The following is a 26,540-nucleotide window of genomic DNA, read 5'->3' as shown; positions in this document are numbered from 1 at the left end:
CACCCTACCAACAGTTAAGTATGGTGGAGGATCCAAAATTCTGTTGGGTTGCTTTGCTGCGTCTGGTATTGCAGGCCTTGACCATATCACAGGAATCATGAAATTATAGAATTTATCAAGAAATTTTAGAGAGAAATGTCCTACCATGTGTAAGGAAACTTGGTTTGAGTTGAAGATCATGTGTCCTCCACCACCATGACAATGACCCAAAGCACACATCCAAAAATACACAGAAATAGTTGAAAAAGAAAAAAAAATGGACTTTTAAAATGGCCAGCAATGAGTCCTGACCTCAATCCCATTGAAAATCTTTGGAGTGTGCTGAAATCTGCCACTGTTAAAAAGAACCCTGCAAACATTCAAGAGTTTGAACAACCTGCAAAGGAAGAGTGGGAGAAAATACCAGCTGAGAAGTGCAAGAAGCTTATAGATGGCTACAAGAAATGTTTGAATGCTGTCATCAATGCCAGAAGGGGTGCAACCAAGTATTAACTAGGGGTGTCTTTATCGCTGAACATGCTGTTTATTATGTTTCTTCTTTGAAATTGCAACATGTAAGTTGACAAACAAGATATTATTGTTGTATTACTTTGGACCGCTAATTAAAAATTAGAATATAACTTTGCTACATTTCCATTTATTTCTGAAGATATTGTACAGTAAAAGTATATGAAAAAATAAGGTGTGCCAATAATGGTGAACAGCATTGTACTTGTTTAATTCATATTAAAGGAGTTGTCCATTGCTTCCATAATGACGGTCAATCTTTAGGATAGATCATCAATATCACAAAGGTAGGGGTCCGACATTCACCGATCAGATGTTATCAGCTTTGGTGGTGGCTGAATGTAAGGGCTCATGTCCACTTGCGATTTACATGTGCGAATGCGATCCGATAAAAAAATCACGCACCTCCAACATCGCACTGCACTCGCATGTTATGCGACTGCAGTGCGGTGCATGTATAGACAGCAGAGGCGATGGGAGAAAGTGTTCACTCCATCTTCTCTGCTCCTGTGATGCGATCGCAATATCGCATCACAGTCGCATGACCCTTGGCTGACACCCGCAGCAGGAGATCATTAGCATATCACTTCCAATGCTCTCTCATCAGAACTGGTACACAAGTGGACATGAGCCCTAAACAGTATACACTAAAGATCAAAATTAGACAACATTGTAAGATCACTTGCTTTTTTCAGAAATAATGTAATCTACAGTACATTGAACAACATTTCAAGGTTTGCTCTTGTAAAGGTCCAGTCACACTAAACAACTTACCAGCGATCCCAACAACGATAGGGATCGCTGGTAAGTTGCTAGGTTGCTGGTGAGATGTCACACTGCGACGCTCCAGCGATCCCACCAGCAACCTGACCTGGCAGGGATCGCTGGAGCGTGGCTACACGAGTTGCTGGTGAGCTCACCAGCAACCAGCCCCCAGCCAGCAGCGACGCGTGGAAGCGATGCTGTGCTTGGTAACTAAGGTAGATATCAGGTAACCAACCCGATATTTAACTTGGTTACCAGCGCACGCAGCTACACGTGCAGAGAACAGGGAGCAGCGCACACTGAGCGCTGGCTCCCTGCTCTCCTAGTTACAGCACACATCGCGTTAATTACCCGATGTGTACTGCAGCTACATGTGCAGAGAGCAGGGAGCCGCGCACACTGCTTAGCACTGGCTCGCTGCTCTCCTAGCTACAGCACACATCGGGTTAATTAACCCGATGTGTCCTGCAGCTACATGTGCACAGAGCAGGAGCCGGCACTGACAGTGAGAGCGGCGGAGGCTGGTAACAAAGGTAAGTATCGGGTAACCAAGGACAGGGCTTCTTGGTTACCCGATGTTTACTGTGGTTACCAGCCTCCGCAGAAGCCGGCTCCTGCTGCCTGCACATTTAGTTGTTGCTCTGTCGCTGTCACACACAGTGATCTGTGCTTCACAGCGGGAGAGCAACAACTAAAAAATGGCCCAGGACATTCAGCAACAACCAACGACCTCACAGCAGGGGCCAGGTTGTTGCTGGATGTCACACACAGCAACATCGCTAGCAACGTCACAAAAGTTGTTCGTTACCAGCGATGTTGCTAGCGATGTTGCTTAGTGTGACGGGGCCTTAAGGGATGCACCATGCCTCTAGAACAGTGTTTTACAAAAGAGCCAAAGTTTATCAACATTAAACCTTTATTTTTGCCCAAAATGTGATGATGATAATTAGGGAACAACAATGACTGCAGCACAGACAGAGATAACTAAATCTTCTGAAGGTAACAACAGTCACAATCAGTAGGACATGCACCGGCCGTCGCTGTGAATGACTTCAGCACATCTACAGCCACAGGACATCACTAGTCTCTCACACTGCTCTGGTGTGATTGAGTGAGGAACGCAAATAAGGATCCACATGATGTGAAGAAGGTTCCGATTCACACTTGCTGCCATGTAGCTGTATGTGAGGTCCAACTCCTGCTGCAGAAAACATTCCCCAAATCATGACACTTCCTCCACCACCTTTCACTGACTTCTTAACACACTTTGGGTTCATTCTTTCCTCAGTTTGTCAGTGAACATAATGTTTCCCATCAGACCCAATAAATTAAACTTGCTTTCATCACTAAAATGAACTGTGGACCACTTCTCCTCTGTCCACACAACTTGCTCCTCACCAAAGACGCATCTAGCCTTTTGATTCTTTCTGATAATGAGAGGTTTGGTTCTTGCAGAGTGGGCTTTCAGTCCAAATGCTCTTAAACGTTGTGACACTGTATGTCAAGGCAGATCCTTACCCTGTTCAGTGCTGAAATAGAGAGCAATTCCAGCTGCAGTGTTGAAACGATTACTCATGGAGATTCCCCGCATTATACTGTCCCCTCTTGCATTTGACAGTAGAGGGCGATCAGCCTTCTTGGGGGACTTGAAAACGTTTTTAATGTTGTAAAGATGCTAGATTCTCAAAATCACAGACTTGGAACAACCAACTTTTCTTGCTATGGCTGATAGTGTGATGTCACCCCTTTGGTCTTCATCTGGACAACCTGCTGTCAGAGGGTTTCAGTCACTTTGGAATGGCACACCATTTTTATAAAGTCAGTGCAAACTGGAAAGTTAGGCTGCCAGTTACATAGGGTTTGTCAGATAATTAAGGAAATTAGCACGAGGTGCCAGATTAACACCATGTTGGGATATAATCACATAGGACTACTCAATGACCTTAACATTTAGGAAATTGTGTGTTCTCTAATTTTGATCTCCAGTGTACACAGCTCTAAATAGTGTTTAGTGAATGAAGTGAACAGGAGCTGAGCTGCAGTATCTGGTGCAGCCACTAAATAGAGCAAGGGGCCGTGCTGTTCTGCCTTTTTGCATTGTTTAAAGGGGGTGGTCCAAAGGCTGAAGAAATTTCAATCTAAATCTCTATTTATTGCCCAATAAATTGCCCTAAACTAATTTGTAATATAGCTGTATTAGGATAGGGCAAGTATAGGTCATCAATAGAAAAGTAGAGGACAACTCCTGTCCGCAGCTGCTATGCTTTACTCACCCTCCCCAGGTACAGCATAGAGTCTCTGCTGTTGATTCCAGAGTCAGTTATTGTCTGCAGCACCTACGTCACATCGACAGCGCTGCAGCCTATAACGGAGCTCAGAGGCTCTACCCAAGCTGACAGCTCAAACCACTGAGCTCAGCAATTGGCTGAAGCACTGTCGATGTAACGTCCGCCCTGCAGACAACAGCTGGAGCAGCAGCAGAGACTCAGTGCGGACCTGGGGAGGGGGGAGTAAAGACAGTTTTGTTTTTTAACAACTGAGACACAGATTTTCCAAAACTGAAAAAAACATTTTAACTATTTGATTAGTTGAAAATTAAATAAATATGAACATGAGTAGTTTGTATAGTGACCAATGGACAGATCTGGTTTATCATAGACACACTGTTGCACATATAGAACAAATGTATTGATAATGTTTACGGTGTGATCCGTCTTCATTATTCCAGTGTATCGATGTCACAAGACTCTCCTGTCCTGTGCGATTGTCACTAGATACGTTTCACATGACACCAGTCTCAGCTGCACCCTAGGTAATATCGCACATCCGGCAATAAACATGTCCCTTAGACTCATTACTATATACTATGAGTGCACTCCCTGTCACTTGTCCTTTAATGTTGTGCTTCAATCACAGACGCATCTCCTCCCTATTAGTAAAGGATGACAAGGGATATAAAGAAGATCAGGTCTGTGTTTCATCAATGTCTACACGTTCTATAACAATTACCGTATTCCTGAGCCATGTAGCCCCTACTCAATCATATCCCACCATACACTATCGCTCCACTCGCCCTGGACCCCGAGCCTGGGATTGGTGAGGACTCAGCAGCCAGCAGTGACCAAGTATTCGTCATTTATCCTGTGGGTAGCTGATAAATGTTGATTATGGTACCACATTTTTAGGCTAGATCTAAATTGCCACGTTTTGTCAGGTTACAACAGCAATGGAAAGCAATCTACAAGAGTTGTATGTCACTTTGTGGATGGCAGCGGCCATTATAGTTATAATCAATCAGTAGATGGAAAAAATGATGTCTTCTTAGAACGCATATTCTAGGTGACAGGTTCCCTTTAAAGGGGGTCTTCCCCTTTTAATAAAACTTGCCTCCTAGCTCAGTATATTGCATTGGTCCAGTTTAGTCACGTTCTTTGTTACTTGGCTGCAGTGGTAATGTAACCTCAACAGCGCTGCAGCTAATCACCGAGTGTATCTGGTCAGAGCTGCTGAGTGCAGCGATTGACGTCACATCAACACAGTGCTGCAACTAATCACAGAGCTCAGAGCCTCCGACCATGTAGGTGGCATGAGCTGCAGAACGTAGTGACTGGCTGCAGCGCTATCAACATCGGGGACACACCACTGGAACTGGGAACTGTGCTGGCAGGCAAAACATTTCTGAAATGGGGACCATCCGTTTATGTGATTGACTGTTCATACTGCTTTATGCAGCGGCTCTGAGACACAGGATGGAGCCTGCTACGACGGGGAATAGTTAAAATTAACTCCATTTGTGCACGTTTTGATATAGGCACAAGAATGGAGCAGACACTTTCAGAAATAATGTATGATCGCCATCCGTGGAGTATTTGGCTCTATCTGGGGTTTGTCTGAAAGCTATTTTCATGTGGATTGAGAAAAAGCCCCGGAAGTAATGTATGAGCGCAGTGTGACCAGTGCCTTATATCTAGTCATTTTCTAATGGGAAAGGCCCAGTCTTCCTTTTTGCCATCTCTCCTCCATGCTTTATACTACAGCTCGATATATTATTTGCAGCTCTATACTGCACAGGTGCCTCACAAGCTGACAGTATGCCAGGGCACACAAAGCTTATTTTTATTACTGTACAAACAGAATAATTAAAAACCACAAGAAAATAAACAAGATCAATATCCACTAAAAGGCATACATGTAGTGAGGATCCAATACACTACCAGCAGCAATTCTAACCACTGACCCAGTGCTTTATATAGAGAAAAAGCTCCTAAAAAGGCAGCTACATTAAAAATAGCAGCGCGATGGCAAACCATAGCGGCATGCAGGATTGTAGGAATTCAGCAGAGAAGGGTTTAGAATAGAGGCCTTTGCCCTATAAATCTAGCAGTGATTTAGAGCATGCCGAGGATCCGCCATTATGCTGAGGCATAATAAAAAGGCACATTATTGTGGAGCCTGGAATTCTTAATCAGTACATCAGAATGTAGGAGCTTTGCCGGACCACATGGACACTTGTTGAGCAGGCATGCCAATCCAGGGCGGGTATGAAATCTGAGGACCTGCAGAGGGTTACTTTACACAAGGCCAGACTATAGAGCGGATACATAGTATGGCACGAGCAGCTACTAATTCTTATTATAACTGTATCCATATGTGCGGCAAACCAGACTGAAGCCACTCCCCGAGGTACAACCACACTAAATGTACGGGGAAAACCAGACATATACAGAGCACATACACAGGGATGATGGAAAGGGTTCCTATACCAGCTGTAAGGCTATGTGCGCACACAGAGGTTTTATTTCTTCAGCAAAAAACGCACCTCTGGCAGGGAAACACATCAAAGAATGCATACGTTTTTGCCACGTTTTGTTCCTTTTTTTAACATTGTCAATTGCAAAATACGGGAAAAAAACGCAAAAAGAAGTGACGCGCTGCTTCTTTTTCTGCACCCAAAAGTGCAAGGAAAAAAGAAGCAACGTGCGCAGTGTCTTTCGGATTTCTCATAGACTTTGCTGGGGAAGGACTGCATGCACTTTAGGATGACAAACTGCACCCAAAAATGTGGCAAAAAACAGTGTGCGCACAAGGCCTTAAGGGGAACCGGTTACATTGACACGTGAACAGCATAGTATGAAGAAGGAAAAGCTGAACAAATTGGTATACAAGTTTGTTGGAAAAAAGTATTTTCTGCATTGAAATTTATGGTATTTGCATGTATACGAGTCCAGTGGGCGGTCCTACCAGTGATTGACAGCTATCAGCATGTACAGTCATACAGGAGAGACTGTCAGTCACTGAATAGGACCGCCCACTGGACTGCTACAAACAAATACCAGGGATTTCAATCAAGAAAAAAAAAAAAAACAAGTTTTACAAAAACTTTCCCCACAAAAGTGTACAGTCATCTATCAGCTCCTGCCCCTCTATAACATCGTACCTGCAGATCAGACACTATTTTCAACATGACAGATTCTCTTTAAGGCGGATTCACATGGGCAGGTTAATGCCCGGCACAAGTGCCAATTTGAGATATAACAAGTCGATCTGCGCTGGTTTCAGGCCTTTTCACATCGGCCGATTCAAACTGTATATGAACGAATGATCGTTAACTTGATTAATCCCATATTGTCAGCAGCACTTTCCCGGTCTACACAGCGAGAACTAATCGCTGACATGTTTACATAGGCTCATGTAAAGGCACCCTTATTTAAAATCCTGGGGTCTTCTTGTGTGGTACGAGGCCTTTGGCCGCCTAATGCACCAGGGCTCCTGTGCGACTACTCCCCTTACTGGCACCATAGCTCCACCTCTACCATGAGAAGATTATCCTACAAACCACTTAGAATCAGCTACTTTTTTGTAACGGATCTCAGTGTTTAAGAATATGAAAACCATGTGCGGCTTCCCTAGCCAGATAACCGGCTTTAGTAGCCATCCGCATGCGTTTGTTTCATCAAAGAGCTGAACTTCTGAAGACTCCAGGATAATAGATGACAGATTTACTGGCCATTTGACCACATATAACATAATTCAGACTAATCAATGCAGTCAACACAATGGATGGAATGTAAGGTTGGAGGTGGAAGGGTTTATTCCATGGAAGGCTTAAACAAATCATGAGAAATGAAAGCTCGGCCTTTACCACAATGAAGGAGCCAGATCGGCCTGCTAACTCCGGAAGAGGAGACAACTTCCATATAATACCGTAGCACTTCACCATCGTCTGGAGAGGAGACAATTGCCGGGCACAATATTGCTCTGTTCACATCTTAGTTTTTATGTGTGCCTATGTCAGTTGTACAAAAAGTAAAAATCAGTGATTATTTTTTTTTTACAATGAATCAATGATACACCTGAAAATAAGACACTATATGTTAGAGAAATCAGAGTCTTTCTCCTTCTGGACTGATCACTCATTCTCAAAATCTGTCTTCAATGAATACAGATTATCCCCTTACTGAGATAGGAGAGGACAATTGGTGCTTATAAGGTTCTATGGAGAACTTGCAGCAGAATATCTGTGTCTGCCTGTAGATCCTCCTTTTAATCCCCCTCTCTCCATAGAAATTGAAAAGCACCAACTAACATCTATCTCCATAAAGAAAAGGACGGAGCACTGCCCCCCCTTCCCCCGGGGCATTTGCGGAGGCCGTCATGACACCTGATTGGTGGGGAGGTCAGGGTGTCATGGGTGGGGGAGGGGGAGGTAGCCCGTTTTGAATTAATTGGACAGCCAAGGGGGAGGAGTGGCACTTTCCCGCTCCTGTAACTGAAGAGAGAGTCCCACCCGCCTTCCCTAATATTTTGGGGTATGACTGGAATGTGCACTATATTGGAGGGGGTGGTATGGGGTTGCTTTTCGGGTCGTAGTGGCTGATTAGCGTTTTATTGGTGGGTCCTTGAAGTTGGTTTAAAATTGGTTCGGAGAATCCATCCGGGTATGTATCTCCTCATTGGCAGAATGACTGGTCATCTGGTGATTTTGGGGGGGGGGGAATCCCGACGGGGTATGTCGGGGCCCCTGTGGGTGTGTTGGGGTTAACGGAGGATTAACCCTTACAGTGTGGTGCACTTGAGCCAGTGTGGGTAACCGCTGGGAGCAAGTTGGTTTTATGGTTCGATTTATAGAAATCACCAGGGTTTGTAGCTTCAAGGACGTTACCATATTGCAATTTTATTGGTTATGTATTTTGTTTTAATAAGTGGCTGCTATGGCCAGAATTATCCAAAGACAATTGGTGTTTGTGTAGTTATTTTAGATAAGATTGGAAATGGAGGGGTGGGGTATGAAAGAAGACCGGAATCAACAATGCCAGAGTCATGGGAGCATGTGTATTCACAGAACACAGCTTAAAGGCTCCGTCACTCACAGAGATAAATCTTTGGCAGATCTGTGATTGCAGTGAAATCATGGACATATTGTTCCATTTGTACACAGCCACAAACCTGGCACTGATTGTCCACAATTTCACTGCAACCACAGATCTGCTGCAGATTCATCTCTGTGTGTGACAGGGCCTTTAGGCTATGTGCGCACGTTGCGTCCTGACAAGTGCGGAAAAGAACGCACCCTCTAGCAGACGTGACGCTGCGTGTTGACAAAAAAAAAATGCATCCAAAACGCATGTATTTTGGATGCATTTTGCATGCGTTTTGGATTCATTTTTGTCAGTGCGGTCCCTGGCAATTCAGCTCTGCTACATGTCCGCTGACAGCAGACACAGACAGAGTCGGGAGATGAGAACGAACTCGGATGAACTTCACCCGACTTCATTGTCATCTCGCGGCTCTGTCTCTGTGTGCTGTCATGAACTCAGATGAACCTCCGAGGTCAGTGCCAGGACACAGGAGTCCACAGCAATGACGTCAGAGCTTTACCCGATTTCACTGACATCGCGCGTCTTTCTCTGTGTGTCGCAGCCTGATTTGCGGTCACACGTGAAGGACTCATCTGTGATCGCAAATCCCCTGCGTGACTGCAGTGAGCCGCGCGATCAGCTGTGCTTTCACTCAGGTTACTCGCGGCCACAGCTGCAGTCCTCCACCTGAGAGCGTTGGCCGCGGGTAACCTCAGTGACAGCACAGCTGATCGCGTGACTCACTTCAGTTGCTGCATGGAGCTCATAGGAGCGGCGGTATTCTACTGCCGCTCCTGTCAGCTTCCGATGTAGCAGAGCTGGAAGCGTCATGGGACCTTGCGTGGATTACGTCGGACCTGGAGGTGTTTTTGAGGGATTAATAAAGTGGTGAAAGAGGGTGTTTTTTTGTCTTTCATTACAAATAAAGGATTTTTTGGATGTGTGTTTATTTTCTTTAACTTACAGGTTAATCATGGAAGGTATCTCGGGGAGACACCTGGCTTGATTAAGAGTAGTCATAAATGGTACATTCTCTAAATGGGCTATAGTCAGCAGTGGGGTGCCGCAGGGATCTGTGCTTGGACCGATTCTTTTTAATCTCTTTATTAATGACCTTGTGGATGGGATTGATAGTACAGTGTCAGTCTTTGCCGATGACACCAAACTATGTAGGATATTAAAAACTGACCTGGATAGTACAGTATTACAAAAAGATCTGGATAAGATGTCAGAATGGGCAGATACTTGGCAAATGAGATTTAATGTTGATAAATGTAAAGTAATGCACCTAGGACGGAGTAATCCTATAGCTGCGTATACATTAAATGGAAGTAAACTCGGGACTACAGAACAGGAGAAGGACTTGGGTATTCTCATTACAAATAAGCTGAGCAGCAGCACTCAATGTCAAGCAGCAGCTGCTAAAGCAAACACGATTTTAGGGTGTATAAAAAGAGATTAGATCCCGTGATCCCAACGTATTGTTACCCCTCTATAAATCACTTGTAAGGCCACATCTGGAATACAGGATCCAGTTTTGGGCTCCACATTTTAAAAAGGACATTCAGAAGTTAGAGTCAGTTCAAAGGCGGGCAACTAGACTATTACAAGGAATGGAAGGCCTCCCAAAGACAATACTAAGGACCAGGGGGCACTCACTGCGAGTGGAAGAAAAGCGATTCCGACAGCTCAATAGGAAAGGGTTCTTTACAGTTAGAGCAGTCAGACTGTGGAATGCCCTACCACAAGAGGTAGTAATGGCAGATACTATAACAGCTTTTAAAAAAGGGCTGGATGATTTCCTCAGTACACAAAACATTGTTGGTTATAAATGACTTAGTGACTAAATGTAGAACTGGTGGAGGAAGGTTGAACTAGATGGACCTAGGTCTTTTTTCAACCTAAGTAACTATGTAACTAACCTAGGACTTAGTGGCAGCTATGGGCTGCCTTAACTCCTTATTAGCCCGTTTGCCACCGCACCAGGGCAATTCGGGATGAGCCGGGTAGAGACCCGGGACTGTCGCATCTAATGGATGCGGCAATTCCAGGCGGCTGATAGTGTTAGGCTGGAGGGCTCCCCATAACCTGGAGCTCCCAATTCTGAGAATACCAGCCTTCAGTCGTGTGGCTTTACCCTGGCTAGTATTCAAATTGGGGGGGACTGCACGTCATTTTTTTTTATTATTATTATTTATTTCCTTTTTTAACTGCTCGATATAGACACGCCCACCGGCGGCTGTGATTGGTTGCAGTGAAACAGCTGTCACTCAGTGTGGGGGCGTGTCTGACTGCAACCAATCATTGGCGCCGGTGGGCGGGGGAAGCAGGGAATACGTGATGGATTAATGAGCGGCTGGCATTTTCAAAAGAGGAGAAGGCGCCACAGTGTGAACGCCGTGCAGTGCCGCGACGGTGATCGTGGATCGGTGAGTATGAGAGAGGGGGTGGGAGGGAGAGACCGACATGGACAGAGAGAGAGATAGAGACAGACAGAGAGAGACCGAAAGACCTGCGTTTATGTCAAAAACACATGCAGATCGCTAGTAAAAAGCAAGTGAAACGCATTCTTTGAAAAATATGCGTTTAGACATTTCTCATTGACTTCCATGTTATTAAAACGCTGCCAAAATGGCAAAAACAATTGAGATGTTGCTTGTTCGAACGCAGGGATTTTGACAATTTCTCCGCAACTAAAATGCAGCGTTTGTAAATGTATCGTGCGCACAAGAAAGCCCTATTTTCCATAGACTTTGCCTGGAAATCAAAACGCATGCAATTTTGCATTAAAACGCTGCAGCTCAAAACGCTGCTGAAACGCATGAAAAAAAAGCAAAGTGCGCACATAGCCTTACAGGTTAATGCAGAGTGAAATATCAATACAGAAGATATATTACAACATTTCTCATTTTCATGTGTCCTTTTGATTTACAAAAAAAAAAAATGAAAACGATGGGTACTTTAAGTCTGTAGAGTGTGATATACTCATCGATAGACACTAAGATACTGACTCACATAGGCTAGTATGCTGTCCAGATACTGATAGTAATTGATCAGACACCAAGTGTACGCAGCTGTATACAATGGCCAGACAGTGGAGTGTCATCTATCAGAAAGCCAAATGAACATACAATAAAGGTACTTTGCCCTAACAGGAGGTGATTGGTTGGTGACGGGGGAAGTACAATGTTTTGCCAAATACCGGTACTTTCCTTGCAGGAGTAATATTAGATGACAGCTATGTAGCTCGTGGGTTGGCCAGATCCACCAGATATAAAGCTGGTCTCAGCGGCTTTCCTCCCTCACACAGAGGGAATACTGAACTGAGGACGCTCCACTATGACCCACCACCAGTCCCAAAGCCCACCACTACCCCCACATTATATAACATACATATTTACCTGTGCCTTGTAGTATCAGTAGTTACTAACTTGTACTGTGAGTAGGGAATGGAAGTCACATGGAAGCTTGTAATAGGAGAAGATGGCGGGACTGCAGTAGAACACCAAATCCTATGAGATTTTTGCACTACGAGTTTCGCACGTGTGTTTTTTCAAGCAGTTTTTGCCAGAAAACCTGAGAAAGCTGCTTAATGAATCAGGGCCTAAGACTTTTGTACATATTGTTATTTTAGCGATTTACCAGCAATTTCTGCTTCCCTTTTGGTTAGAACATAACAGCCACATGACCGTAGATATGTACTGAGAGAAGTGGCCAGAATAATAGTATTTATAGCTAAGTAAACAAACAAAAAAGTCCAGCTCACCCCAATATAAAGATGTGATCCTGAGACGGTGCACGGATGGAAGGCAAATCCACAGCATGTAAGTAAGTAATGAAAATCCAGCAACTGCGTCCAGTAAAATAAAAAACTTCGACTTTTATTTCAACAAGGTTAAAAGCGATAAAACCAATTCACATGAATGGAAAGGAAGACGCGTTTCGACAGTGTATGTCCTTAGTCATCATATTTATAGCTAAGGACTGAAAATAAAAATGGTAAATAGGATAACTGAAGTGAGCACTAATATATATTATGAGTGCAAGCCAAAAAAATACATAGTACATAAGGATAAGGCTGCACATCAAAGTTAGATAATAGTATAATGCTATAAGCATACCGAAAAAACATTGAAGCATACAATGAAAAATGCCACTTCCTAACTTGAAAGTGTGAATAATGAATTGCATACCTGCCACTATGAAGTTTTTTTCTGAATGTGAACACAGCTCCGCCCCTTTCGGCCATGTTTTTTCCATCTCCTATATAAGAAAGTCCTTGGTTACCCCTCTCCACACATAGCAGTTTTTAATTGCAATGAGATGACACACAGTTAGGGTCATAGAGCTAGGGACCCCAATATAGAGATATACCTTGACGAGGTTTTGGGGCTCAGTTACATTGATCAATGCGATTGCTAAATATCTCCTTTCTCCTAATATTCATGGCAGGTATGCATTTCGTTATTCACACTTTCAAGTTAGCAAGTGGCATTTTTCATTGTATGCTTCAATGTTTTTCGGTATGCTTATAGCATTATACTATTATCTAACTTTGATGTGCAGCCTTATCCTTATGCACTTTGAAAATAAAAATGGAGCTTACTGTACAAACAGTTACGACAACGTGCACGGCACGATATTACAATTAAAGGCAATCTGCAAGACATTTCAAAACAAAGTGCAATATGAAACATTCACTGACAGTAAAACTGCAGTGTGATCGGGCTGTAATGTGGCTGAGCACCGCTGTCCAGTTGGTGGCATTCTTTAACGCCACCATTTACATTATAGCTGAACATACACTTCCAATAAGGAGAATTTCTCCTGAACTCCACATACACGTCCTCAAACAGGGAGAGAAGGCGGCGGCAGCACACCTCGGGAGGAAATCCAACAGCACAATCCTTCTTGGGAGTAGAAAGGCTGAATCCATGGAAGGCAAGATTCTGAGCGTTGTGCATGGGACCTAAAGGACCGTTATTCTCACCTGTCTGCTCATAGGAATCTTAGAAGGGTTATGTTCTACAATTTCAATAGGATTAATGGTGCCATGTTCTTATATCTACCCATACCTCAGTGCACAAGAGAATAACATACAGCATAAACACCTCTCTTCCCTATGTTTTCCCAGCAAGTCTTTATCCAAAGTCCACAATGCATAACAATTCATGTAAATATTAGGCTAAGCTCACATTACACTGGAGCCATACATCAGAAATATACAGCATAAACGAGGGGTCCTCAACCTGTGCCTCAGAGACCCTCAATGTGTGGAACGCGGCTGTGTCCCACCCAGTCTAGAAATCGCTATGAAGTGAAGGTCTCCAGAGGAGGAATAAATATGGTAAAATTTAGAAGGATGATACTGCCAGGTACAGAGGTACTTGAAGCTGGATGCAATGGTGTGGCGAGTGTGGTTGATGTGCGAACACCGAACGGGAGTAAAGTGGGAAACGCTGGACGTACGAATATTGCCTATAAGGGAGTGGGGCCCAAGTATCTGTGTGAGGAAGCTATGGTTGGCATATCGGTAAAGGGGTCTCTGGGTATTACTACAGTGTGGAAAAAAGAGGGTGCTGAATGTGGCTCTCCACTCTCTCACCCTCTCTCTAAAAGGCAAGAAAAGATGGGGATGACATACAAACTGTAAAGGTCACCATGCACATTACATGAATGTTGGATGAACAACTGTTTGATCTATCGTTTGGCCGACAGCCATCGTGACCGGCTCTCCCATACACAGGAGTGCTTGATGAACCGTATGCTCCTGTGTTCTCTATGAAAAAGCAGTCACCAGACACGTCTGGCGACAGCTTAACTCTGGCAATCCGAAATGGGACACGACAAATTGATATTTCCCCTAACAATTAATTGTCCACAGCTCCCGTGCACATTAGACTTTTATCCAAATCAGTTAATTTAATATTAACAGGTATGTCTGACATTAGACTAATGTGTATGGGGTCTTTATGCATCCCTAGACTGTAAAATTGTCATAAGCTTTGAATTTGTCCTAAAACCACAATCTGAAGATGTACTATACATTTAAAGCGGACATTTCACTGGACTTTTTTATTTTATATGGAGCAGTATGTCCTCCAATTAGCTATGCATCACTAATTCTAGAACAGTTCTTTTTCTTCAGTGCCCTTGTGCCACCAAGTTATGTCCTCTGGAAATAAAGATGAAAATGTTGCCTTCCACCAACTGGGGATATACCACAGAAGTTTCGTGGGCATAGTTTTCCTCCTTTTACGCTAGCCAGTCAAAACATGTGTTCAACCACAGATATGTCCACGTATATGCCCAGTTAGTTTAAAAGTAAAATGGACATCTTTATTACCAGGGGGTGTAACTTGGAATGCAGGGGCACAAAAGAAAAAACAAAATTGGTCTCATTCCTGTAATAATATCCCCCGTCGTAATACTTGTCCTGTAATAGGGTCACCCTTCGTGGCCCCCATCCTGTACTAGTAGCCTTCATCGTCTAATAGTGTTCCCTGTCACGGCCCCATCGTGTAATAACGTCTCCCCTCGCGGCCCCCATCGTGTAATAACGTCTCCCGTCGCGGCCCCCATCGTGTAATAACGTCTCCCGTCGCGGCCCCCATCGTGTAATAACGTCTCCCGTCGCGGCCCCCATCGTGTAATAACGTCTCCCGTCGCGGCCCCCATCGTATAATAACGTCTCCCGTCGCGGCTTCCCATCGTGTAATAACGTCTCCCGTCGCGGCCCCCATCGTGTAATAACGTCTCCCGTCGCGGCCCCCATCGTGTAATAACGTCTCCCGTCGCGGCCCCCATCGTGTAATAACGTCTCCCGTCGTGGCCCCCATCGTATAATAACATCTCCCGTCGCGGCTTCCCATTGTGTAATAGTTTTCCTGTTGTAGTCCCCATGCTGTAATAGTGTTCCTTGTCGTGGCCCCAACCTGTAATAATGTCCCTTGTCCTGGAACTTTTCTCCAAGAGCAGGTGGCACATGACAGTAACAGATATTGCACATAAAAAACAAGCACAACCCGAAAATGAAAATAATACAAAACCTTTATCACAACTGCAATTTAAAAACAATTAAAATACACACTTTTGAAATGGGAGTCTCTATTGGGAAGGCGGATACTTCCTCAGGAATGGGCAGCAATCTGGGGAAACGCCGCCAAGACGTCAATATGCACACTATATAAGGAAAATATCTATAAAATTTTGCTATTTTGGTACCACACTCCAGATTTCCTTCATGGCATAGACCCCTCCATACCGGCTTGTTGCTGGAGATGCGGGGGAGGCAGGGGCACCATTCTGCACATATTCTGGTCCTGTCCAGGGATAGTCCCCTTCTGGGAGCGGGCTAGAGGGTTGATCCATAAAGTACTATATATAGAGGTTGATCTTGATCCCCTGATCTATGTTCTGGGTCTTGGGAATGGGGGATTGGGAAAAATGGCCTCTAAGCTTTTGTCCCACATCCTTACGGCGGCCAGATGCTTAATTGCAAAGAATTGGAGGCAGCCAGGGACACCCTCACTCCAGAGCCTCAAGTATAGATTACTGGACGTTAGACGCATGGAACATCTCACGGCACTATTGCATGACACAGTTGACCGTTTCCAGGCCGTGTGGGCACCATGGGACTACTTTGCGGGACAGGAAGATCTGTGAGACTGAGGCCTATGGGTCCTATGGAAAGAGCATGGACTCTTGAAACCCTTCCCTCTTCCCTCCTATTTCTCCTCTCCCCTCCTAACCCTCCTCACCTGTCCTGTCATTGTTTGTCTAGGTTCGATAAGAATTCTGAATTTTATGTTTTATTTTATGTATGAAAAACGTAAATTGAAAATCTCAATAAAAATTCAAAGTTTAAAAAAAAAAAAAAAAAAAAAAAAAAATATACACACTTTCCATGACTAAGTCGCCGCAGCGGCGATACACGTGGGGTTTTCCCGCACGCCCACCACCCTACCTTCTCCTGTCACAGGTCTGTTGCCCCTGGGCGCCGAGCCACTGACTAGACGTTAATTGCAGGCTGCTTTTGATTTCATCTATAGCCCTTTACTAGCACTTTCGGCTCGATCTGCGGTTTCAGTTTTTGTTATTTTGCCTTGTGTATTATCTGTGGGCAGCTCAGTAGGGTTATTTTTCCCTTGGGATTTATTTATCTCAGCACTTACAGTCAACATATTGGCAGACTGTGGCTGTCACCCGTGATCTGTATAACAGGAGGTCTTTGTATTGTTTCTAATTGTTCTCTACCTCACTGTATACATTAGGTTACCTTTGTATTGACATGGGTTTACACAGTGCATTGGTTATTTGGCAATTTGCAAAATTCCTGTGCATTTTACGGTTGTATTATTCCTGTGACTATTGATTTTACTTATACAGCTACGTTTTGTAACACTCATTGGAGATATACTCGGATTTTGGGATGGTGGGTTTCGTGCAGTGCGATATTTTAATTGTTTTTAAATTGCAGTTGTAATAAAAGGTTTTGAATTATTTTCATTTTTGGGGTAGTGCTTGTTTTTTTATGTACAATATCTCTTTCTCTATATATTTGGTTCGTTTTTATTGCACTAACTAGCACCCTTAATTATTGATATTGTAATTTATAGATTATTGCGGCGCACTCCTCCGTTCTGCTCACATGGCGGTAACAGACGCACTGACATCAGCTGCTGCCTTCTGATTGGCTGGCAGCCTGTGTAGGACATTGCACATTCAGCGTGATCCCCTTCCAACACGGGCTGCTCTTAGGCCTCATCGAGAGCTCAGCGATTTTTATTGGAAACAAAACACGGTGACATTTTCAGGAGTGTTTTGATCATTGTCTCATATGAGTTACATAGTGATATTCTCGTAAGAAAAAAAAATAAGTTTACAAAGTTTATCTTATGCATTGCAAGGTTAAAAATGGATGTAGAGTCACCCCCCTAGATGGACAGCACACTGATTTTACACAAACTCATAGACCTGTATGGGGAATTTTGATTCATGACTTCGACCCTGTGCACACTGAGTATTTGGGGAGTTCTTATCTCAGTATTTTGGAACCAGGAGTGGGACAATCAGAGGCAAAGTCTAATAGAAACACGTCACCACTTCTGTATTTATCACCCACCGCTGGGTTTGGCTACAAATACTGAGGAAAAAAAAAAAAAAGATTCAAATATTCAATGAGTGCACGTGGCCTAATATAACAAAAAAAAAAGACAGGTCTCCATGACATGGTTGCAAAAAAACACGAATATGTGAACAGATCCACAGATCATAATTAGTACTTGTTTAATCTGTTTTTGACAAATGAAAGAAGTACGTAAAAAACGAGCCTGGTTTTCGTTTTCCAAGTCCTATACAAAACATACAGGAAAATGCCAGAAAAAAAAAAAAAAAAAAAAACAACACTGATCAAAAAAAAAAAAAACATAAAAAAGGATAACAATTAGAATTTTAATTTTTCCCTATATTCTTCAGGGGTTCATTCAGACAGGCACATTAGGCGGAGTTCACAAGTCCTGTTCTCATCTGTTAGAACGGATCCTGCAGAGATTGATTGGCAAAAAGTGCTGTAAACACAACTTTGTTCGTTGTTAAATAACTGATTTTTGCAGTATCTGGTTTTTTTCACATTGGAGTCTATGGAGACTGGATCCGTTAATGGATTACTATTTAGACATCTGTTTTTCTTTCATTTGTAAAGGATTTGTTTCTTGCTTACAGGATCCGTTTCAAATGGAAGATAAATAATGGATCTGTTCTCCATAGACTTCAATGTTAAAAAAAGAAAAAATGGATTCTGCAGAAATCAGTTATTTAACAATGGATAAAAAAGTTGCGTTTGAAGAACTTTTCCCAACAGATCTCTATTCTAGCGGATGAATACAGGACATGTGAACTCAGCCATAGAGGGGCGCTGTCTGTATGCACCCCAGAAGCACATGCGCTCATTATAGCCAACGTGCTAGTTTACATGGCTGGCTGATTTTCCACAAGGACTAATGATCTGCTTGGAGGAAAATAAAATATAACTAAATAATTGCAGAATACACTTTTATTCCAGTTGGTCCAGCTTCTGCATTCATGTGAAATGAGGTTGAGCACACACTTTGCATGACTTTTCATACAGACGCTCCTGAACTCGTCCAGTATGCGGACGTGTACAAAGCCAGGCATGTCTGCAATGGGCCAATTCTGGTACAGCATCTCCAACAATCGTCTGAACTGAGGACGAGCACATGGAGCCATACACGTCCACAATTTGACCCAATTTTCATACAGCAGCACCTACAATTGTTCGATATGCGGACAACCACATGGGGCCAGTCACAACCGCAATTGGCCTGAGTTTTCCTACAGTCATCTGAACCCAGTCTAAAAATTATCATTGTGCTGTTTTTTCAGGTGTTGGAAAAAAATATAACAAATAATAATAATAACAATAATGTGATTATTAATTAATTAATTATTATTATTATTATTATTATTATTATTATTATTATTATTATTATTAACAACCCAAAAAAAAAAACCACAAGCAAAACATTGTATCTTGAAGCATGCCTCACTATTTGGGCCGAAACACTGGCCAACAGGAGTAGAACAACGAAAACCTCTATCTCACCACACATCAAACTAGATCACCATGGTAGATTACTGGATTGTTAAATACATCTATAGAATAGGCGCCATACCACCAGCATTAATGTCACACACTAGTGTCACCAGAGGACCCGTGAGCTATCGTCAGTCTGCAGTCTCACATGCTTCACACATCCATGAAATGAAAGATCAACTGCCCACCTGTTTATAATGATTGGAGATGAACCTGCCATGAAATACTCAACATAGTTTATCCTTTCATTGGTTTGTATGTATTTAAATTCTAATGAGTGGTCTTAAAATTACTACTTATCAGAATTTTCCACTTTTAGGAAAGTTGACCCCAAATGCTGTAAAATAAGTCGCCACCTTTGGGTCCAATACTGCTCAAGTCTTGATCCCTTGACTGCAGCAGAACGCATCACATTTGTAGCCAATCTCTCCTGGTAGTGGCGGCACGAGCCACGGAGCACAAGTAGTGATACCTACTGTTGACGTGATGTCACCGCTACAGCCAAAAACACCGAGACCCGAGAGGTGTCAGTACCTGTGCCTGCTCTATTTTGTTATTTTAGAGTGTTTGCGGTCCACTTTCAGGAAAGTAGAAAACTCCTTCAAACACCAATTGACAACATTTTTTTTTTTTTTTTTAATTTCAACATTGGAATGGTGCTTCTACTGCCCCGTCTTATACCCACATGCTGCCATCTTCATCTTTTTTCAGCATTGCTCCAGTCAGTCTACGAAAATTTGTGACCTGCTGGCAGCTCCAGTGTTTCATGGAGCACACCGCAGGTGACAAATCCATACAACTCTATGAGAGTCTCGTTCTGGCTCACAGACCTGCGGTACGTGAGGTTGCGACGTAACTTCTGACTTCCGGTTATAGGTACAAGATGGCGCCGTGGGACTTGAGTGACACTGAAAAAGGATGAAGCTGCTGAAGGGTGACTTTCAGACATCTGTGCAACACGATCAGTGCACAGACCAGAATGCATGGACTCGCCTCGGCTCTCATGACCAGAACATAACTGTTTCATATATTTCTGGCTGTCAAGCTGGGGTCAGGAGACCTGTGGGCAGTCCAACCATTCTGGTATTTCCATGGACTGTGTTGCACGGATATCTGAAGGAGCCCTAAGGCTGTGTGCCAACGATCAGGATTCATAGCATTTTCAACGCAGTGTGTTTTCGTTGCGTCTAAGACGTTGCGTTGTACAGTACAAGCAAAGTGGATGGGATTTCTAGAAATCTCGTGCCCACGGTGCATGTACTGCCAGCAGCGTAAGCTGACCTGTGGTGCTGCTTCCCGAGCCGCAGCATGTCAATTCTTTGCTGCAGAAACATAAGCGTTTCCCCGCAGGGAGACCACAGCGAGAGACTGCAGCTACCCGAACCCAGAAAGTGTGCACGATCAGCTGCAGTCTCCTGCGGAAGAGACTCGCGGCCCTGCAGGTCAGGACGCAGCAGGTCCTAATCGTGTGCACATACCCTAAGACAGGGAGCAGGGGACTTACATTTAAAGCACCACTCCAGCACTTAAACATACCTCTCACATTAGCAATGGCCACATCCATGCTTTGTACATTGAGCTACGGCGCTGGATAATGTTGTCATAGAATTAGGTCATGTCACATGACCATGACGGCACAAGATGACACATCACTGTGGCCTTTGAACAATATAGAACAGGGAGGATTTCCTATATAAACATACATTGATGTCAGTTTATGAGGACACCATAACTTGTGTCTTCTGCTGGCTACATAGATACCACCTTGATGGCAAGAGGTGTTGTAAACTTTCCATGTCACTCTTCCATGCATTCCTGCTCAGTACAAGGGCATAGACAAACGGCCATGTGACTGCGCCCTAGCTCTGTATTACCAATATGACCGCGCTCTAACACTGTATTACCAATATAGATCCATTACATAGTATAATATGTGCTGGGTCCCATCATTATTATAGACTTTATGCTAAAATACCACATTCTAGAAGCCACATTTTACAATTTGTGGTATCACGGAAGTACCAGGAGCAGACACTGCCAGACGAGGGCCCCTTGCACTCCAATAGCTCATGATAATGCCCAATTCCACCTGCTTTAGAGGGGTTAGTGGCCCCCTTACATCTACAGCCCCGGCACATATTGCACCAATTGTATGTCCACCTTTGCGTAGTACCACACACAGCATTCTGCCTTCGTGGATTCCTTTTCCATACCACTTAATTATATAGGTTTTCTCTATATACATGTCTCATCCACCTTTGCGTAGTACCATACGCAGCATTCTGCCTTCGCGGATTCCTTTTCCATACCACTTAATTATATAGGTTCTCTCTATATACATGTCTCATCCACCTTTGCGTAGTACCATACGCAGCATTCTGCCTTCGCGGATTCCTTTTCCATACCACTTAATTATATAGGTTCTCTCTATATACATGTCTCATCCACCTTTGCGTAGTACCATACGCAGCATTCTGCCTTCGCGGATTCCTTTTCCATACCACTTAATTATATAGGTTCTCTCTATATACATGTCTCATCCACCTTTGCGTAGTACCATACGCAGCATTCTGCCTTCGCGGATTCCTTTTCCATACCACTTAATTAATTATATAGGTTTTCTCTAAGTACATCCATATACATGTCCCATCCACAGTCATCATGTAAGCAAATAAGACCAGCTTTTAGGGCCACTTTTAGTTTGTAGGTGTAAGCATTACATATTTGTAGGTGTAAGCATTATATATTTGTAGGTGTAAGCATTACATATGCTATGTTATATATCAGTATATTGTTTAACCCCTTCCTGCCTGTGAGGCACACAGAAAGCATGTGACAGTCACCCCAAAGGAGAGCTCCCCTGAAAGCACTACCACAGGGACACATTGTCTCCAAGTTGCAGCCATTGTGTGTACATCTAGTTGAAATCCTATTCTGCAGATCTTAGCACCAGCTTTCCTCTCACCTGTAGTGAAGCTCCTATGACAGCACCATCTGGAAGATGTGAGATCCCAGGGAAAGCAGGCAGGCAGCAGGCAGCACTTCACAGCCTGGAGAGGTGGCCACATTTACTCCAGTGCACCCTTCATCTGGGCTCCGTCCAAACTAAACAGTTGCAGTCCCTGCCTCCCAGCTTCTCCTCTTCTCCCCACACTGGCTCTGACCATAGGTAACTGGCAGGGTTCAGGCTTCCTTCCAATTACAGAGGAGGGGAGGGACAGGGAGAGAACCTGAAACTCTGATGTCACTGGAAAACTAACCTGAGCCAGAGAAGAAAGGACGACTGCTACTGACAAGGAAGCGAGACTGGCAATAATGGCCAGTTTCCTTGCTGTCAGAGAGCACATGGCAGGGGACTCCAGAAGATGGCTCCTAGTAACTGGCTAGAAAAAGCAGAAGATGGATTCCCACAAAGAGTTGCATCAGAGTGGATGGATGTATAGAAAGTTCGTGCCCACTGTGCTTCGTTTTTCCTCAGCGTAATCTGACCTGCGGTGTGGGTTTCATATTAGCGACGTCAGTTTCTTTTGTGGGTACGCTGTGTATTATGTGCAGATTTGCATTCGATGGGGGGACGCATATATCTTTTTATTGCATTTATGCAGCAGAAATGCATCAAAAACACATGTAATCCACACCCATGGTAACAACTTGACTTTTTTTATTTTTTATGGACAGTTTATCAAAAAAATGACTGCTTTTTACGGAGATTTTGGAAATCTAATATATAAAGCTGTGTGTGTGTGTGTGTGTGTCCGCTAAAGGAATCCGCACCGTCGCATCTACAATCACGAAACTTTGCACAGGCGCCTCATGTGACTCCGGGAACGTCATAGACTATGTTTTGACTGGAAAATTTAACCCCGCGCTTTACAGTTACTCTCCAAAAATCCTACCTCCATTAGAGTCAATGGAGCTGGAAGCCACAGGTTATTATTAGCAGCTCTGATTGGTTGCTATAGGAGCGAAAGACATTTATAGTATAAAAAGCATATGTGTGAGGTAATATGATATCGGTGAAGAAGGATAGAGACAGACAGACAAAGAGACAGAGGCAGACAACACAGACAGGGAAAGAGACAGACACAGACAGGTAAAGAGAGAGAGAGACAGACAGAGAACGAAACAGACAAACGGGGAAAGAGACAGGCAGACAAGGAAAGAGACAGAGAGACAGGGAAAGACAGACCTGGAAAGAGACAGACGGGGAAAAGAGACAGATCTGGAAATAGGCAGAGAAGGAACGAGACAGAGCAAGAGACAGACAAAGACAGATGGGGAAAGAGACAGGCAGACCGGGAAAGAGACAGACAGAGACACAGGGAAATACAGACCTGGAAAGAGACAGAACTGGAAAGAGACAGACCTGGAAAGAGACAGACAAGGAAAGAGACACAGAGATAGAGACAGGCATCAAAAGAGACAGACAAAGACAGATGGGGAAAGAGACAGATGGGGAAAGAGACAGACCTGGGAAACAGACAGACCTGGAAAAGAGACAGATCTGGAAAAGAGACAGACCTGGAAAAGAGACAGACCTGGAAAAGAGACAGACCTGGGAAAGAGACAGACCTGCAAAGAGACAGATGGGCAAAGAGACAGACGGGCAAAGAGACAGACGGACAAAGAGACAGACAGGGAAAGGGAAAGACAGAGAGATGGGGAAAGAAACAGACGTGGAAAGAGACAGACGTGGAAAGAGACAGACCTGGAAAAGAGACAGACCTGGAAAAGAGACAGACCTGCAAAGAGACAGACCTGCAAAGAGACAGACGGGCAAAGAGACAGGAAGACAGGGAAATAGACAGAGAGATGGGGTAAGAGACGTGGAAAGAGCTAAATGTGGAAAGAGACGTGGAAAGACAGACGTGGAAAGACAGACGTGGAAAGACACAGACGGGGAAAGACACAGACGGGGAAAGACACAGACGGGGAAAGAGACAGACGGGGAAAGAGACAGAAGGGGAAAGAGAGAGATAGGGAAAGAGACAGGGAGAGACAAAGAGATAGAGAGAGATAGACATACACAGAGAGACACAGAGATAGAGAGACAGAGAGACTGATACAGAGACAGACAGAAAGATAGACACAGAGACATAGACACACAGAGACAGACATGGAAAGAGAGAGAGACAGATAGAGAGAGACTGGGAGAGAGACAGTTACTATCCAAGGGAACACCCGGGTACTACAGCTAGTCTCTGATAAATCCTTATGGCTATCAGTGATACCTGTCTACAGCCCATAATTCTGATATGAAGACATCAGCTACATTCAATGATGACAATCACAGTAAAACAATCTGTACACCTCTCTTCAGCCTCAAATACATCTTAGACAACTCAATTTTATTACGAGCATTGGGAAAAGAGTGCCTTATTTTTACAGATTGTCCTGGAATTTTTTGACATTTGACAACCCTGTCCACACATGGCTCCATCAATAAAATGTTGTCCGAGCCAAATACCAAAAAGAATAAAGAACAAAGAAGATTTATTTACAACACTACACAAAGACATAAAAATGCAAGTAACCTAATTTATATAAAGTCTTATCACACATTCATTATTTTATGAATTTTTTACCTTATTATTTGTAAGACAAAACCAGGAAAGGTTAAACAATACAGTAGGGGTCGTCATGTTTCTATTATACTTTTTCCTCTGTTCCACTCCTCGGTTTGGCTACAAATACTGAGGTAAAAACTCACCAAATGCTTAATGTGTGAATGAGGCCTAATACGTGCAGATATGTTACAGAAATTCTGCAACATTAAGAACTCACCAAAAGCGCATTGTAGGAATGTAGCCAAAACGGCAACATCAAAAATGGGATAAAACCGTGATAAAAAATACACATGAAAAGCGCAATGAAAAAACACAAGTAACCTAATTTACCTAACAGGTGCAGAAATGCTGCACCAGGAAAATCTCACCAAATACTCATCTTGGGAACGTCATCCAAAGTAGGAAAAAGTCGGATAAAAGGGCAATACAATGAAATAAGTATGTGATTTTATTACGACAGTTTGGTCCTAAACATTGACCCCATGTATGAAGTTCTGCAGACTTATGTGGGTATGCTCAGCCGCACTTTTTGGAGGACAAAATTGAGAAATATTTCTAGCTAGAAACACTCTTTCCTGGGTATGTGCTCACAATGTCTTTAAGATGTTTGTGAACCCGGGAATTTTTCAGGTCTTTACTCCTGAAGTGTCTTTTATGGCTCCTTTCCTTTGTGTTTTAGCAAATTCTTTTTCCCCTGGCTTTTTTCAACTTGCATTGAATAAATTAGTGAGCACCTGAAGAATGATCAGGTCACTTCTTTTAACTGTGTCACGATTTTGAAGCCTGAAATGGAGAAAAGAGGCTCAAAAGGAAGAACATACCAACAGCAATCATTTGTACATTGCATTAGCTCATTCTTTCCAGCGTTTATTAAGTGTGTTTCAGGCAGATAAAAGCGCGTACCTGCCTGAAAGTCGTCAAGTGCACAAACCCTTAGGGTATGTGCACACGTTGTGTTTTTGTAGCTTTTTCACCCACACAGGTTTGGTACAAAACCTGAAGTATTTCCTAGTATCAGCAAACTAAGAGCTTATGCGCACGTTGCGTAATAGCATGCATTTACGCTGCATTTAGCACTGCAGCGTAAATGCATGCATCCTGCGTCCCCTGCACAATCTATGTAGATTGTGCATGATACGTGCGCATGATGCTTTTATGACACACATGTGCTGTGAAATCGCTGCAGAATATTCAGCAATTACGTGCGCATGAGCCCTAAATGAGATTCCTCACGTCTCATGCACACGTTGCTTAGTTTTTATTTGCAGATTTGTAGCAGATTCAGATATGCAGCATGTCAATTTCCCTGATACTAATGAGGGAAAAATCCACAACAAAAACGAGTCAAAAACGCAATAAAAAAACGCACATATTTTAGGCATTGTTTTTCTTGCTAACACATCTTTAGCTCTTAGTCACACTAAACAACTTACCAGCGATCCCAACAACGATACAACTTGATAGGGATCTCTGGTAAGTTGCTAGGAGGTCACTGGTGAGATGTCACACTAAGTGAAGCTCCAGCGATCCCACCAGCAACCTGACCTGGCAGGGATCGCTAGAGCGTCGCTACACAGGTTGCTGGTGAGCTGTCACACAGGCAGATCTCACCAGCAACCAGTGACCAGCCCCCAGCCAGCAGCGCCGCGTGGAAGCGATGCTGCGCTTGGTAACTAAGGTAAATATCGGGTAACCAACCCGATATTTACCTTGGTTACCAGCGCACAC

At 43.6% G+C, this 26,540-nt stretch overlaps 1 protein-coding gene across 1 annotated transcript in view; it reads right to left on the bottom strand.

Annotated features, from left to right (window-relative positions):
* Window positions 1-22,496, bottom strand: part of SHROOM1 (shroom family member 1) — a 108,239-nt gene extending 85,743 nt beyond the window's left edge. The window contains exon 1 of the mRNA XM_075342332.1: window positions 22,211-22,496. The gene's annotated coding sequence lies outside the window, so the exon portion shown is untranslated. The remainder of the gene's footprint in view (window positions 1-22,210) is intronic.
* Between the last annotated feature and the right edge of the window lie 4,044 nt (window positions 22,497-26,540).

The sequence above is a fragment of the Anomaloglossus baeobatrachus genome, chromosome 4 (genome assembly GCF_048569485.1).
Source record: "Anomaloglossus baeobatrachus isolate aAnoBae1 chromosome 4, aAnoBae1.hap1, whole genome shotgun sequence".
NCBI classification, from domain to species: Eukaryota; Metazoa; Chordata; class Amphibia; order Anura; family Aromobatidae; genus Anomaloglossus; species Anomaloglossus baeobatrachus.
This window is presented reverse-complemented; position numbering and strand designations above follow the sequence as displayed.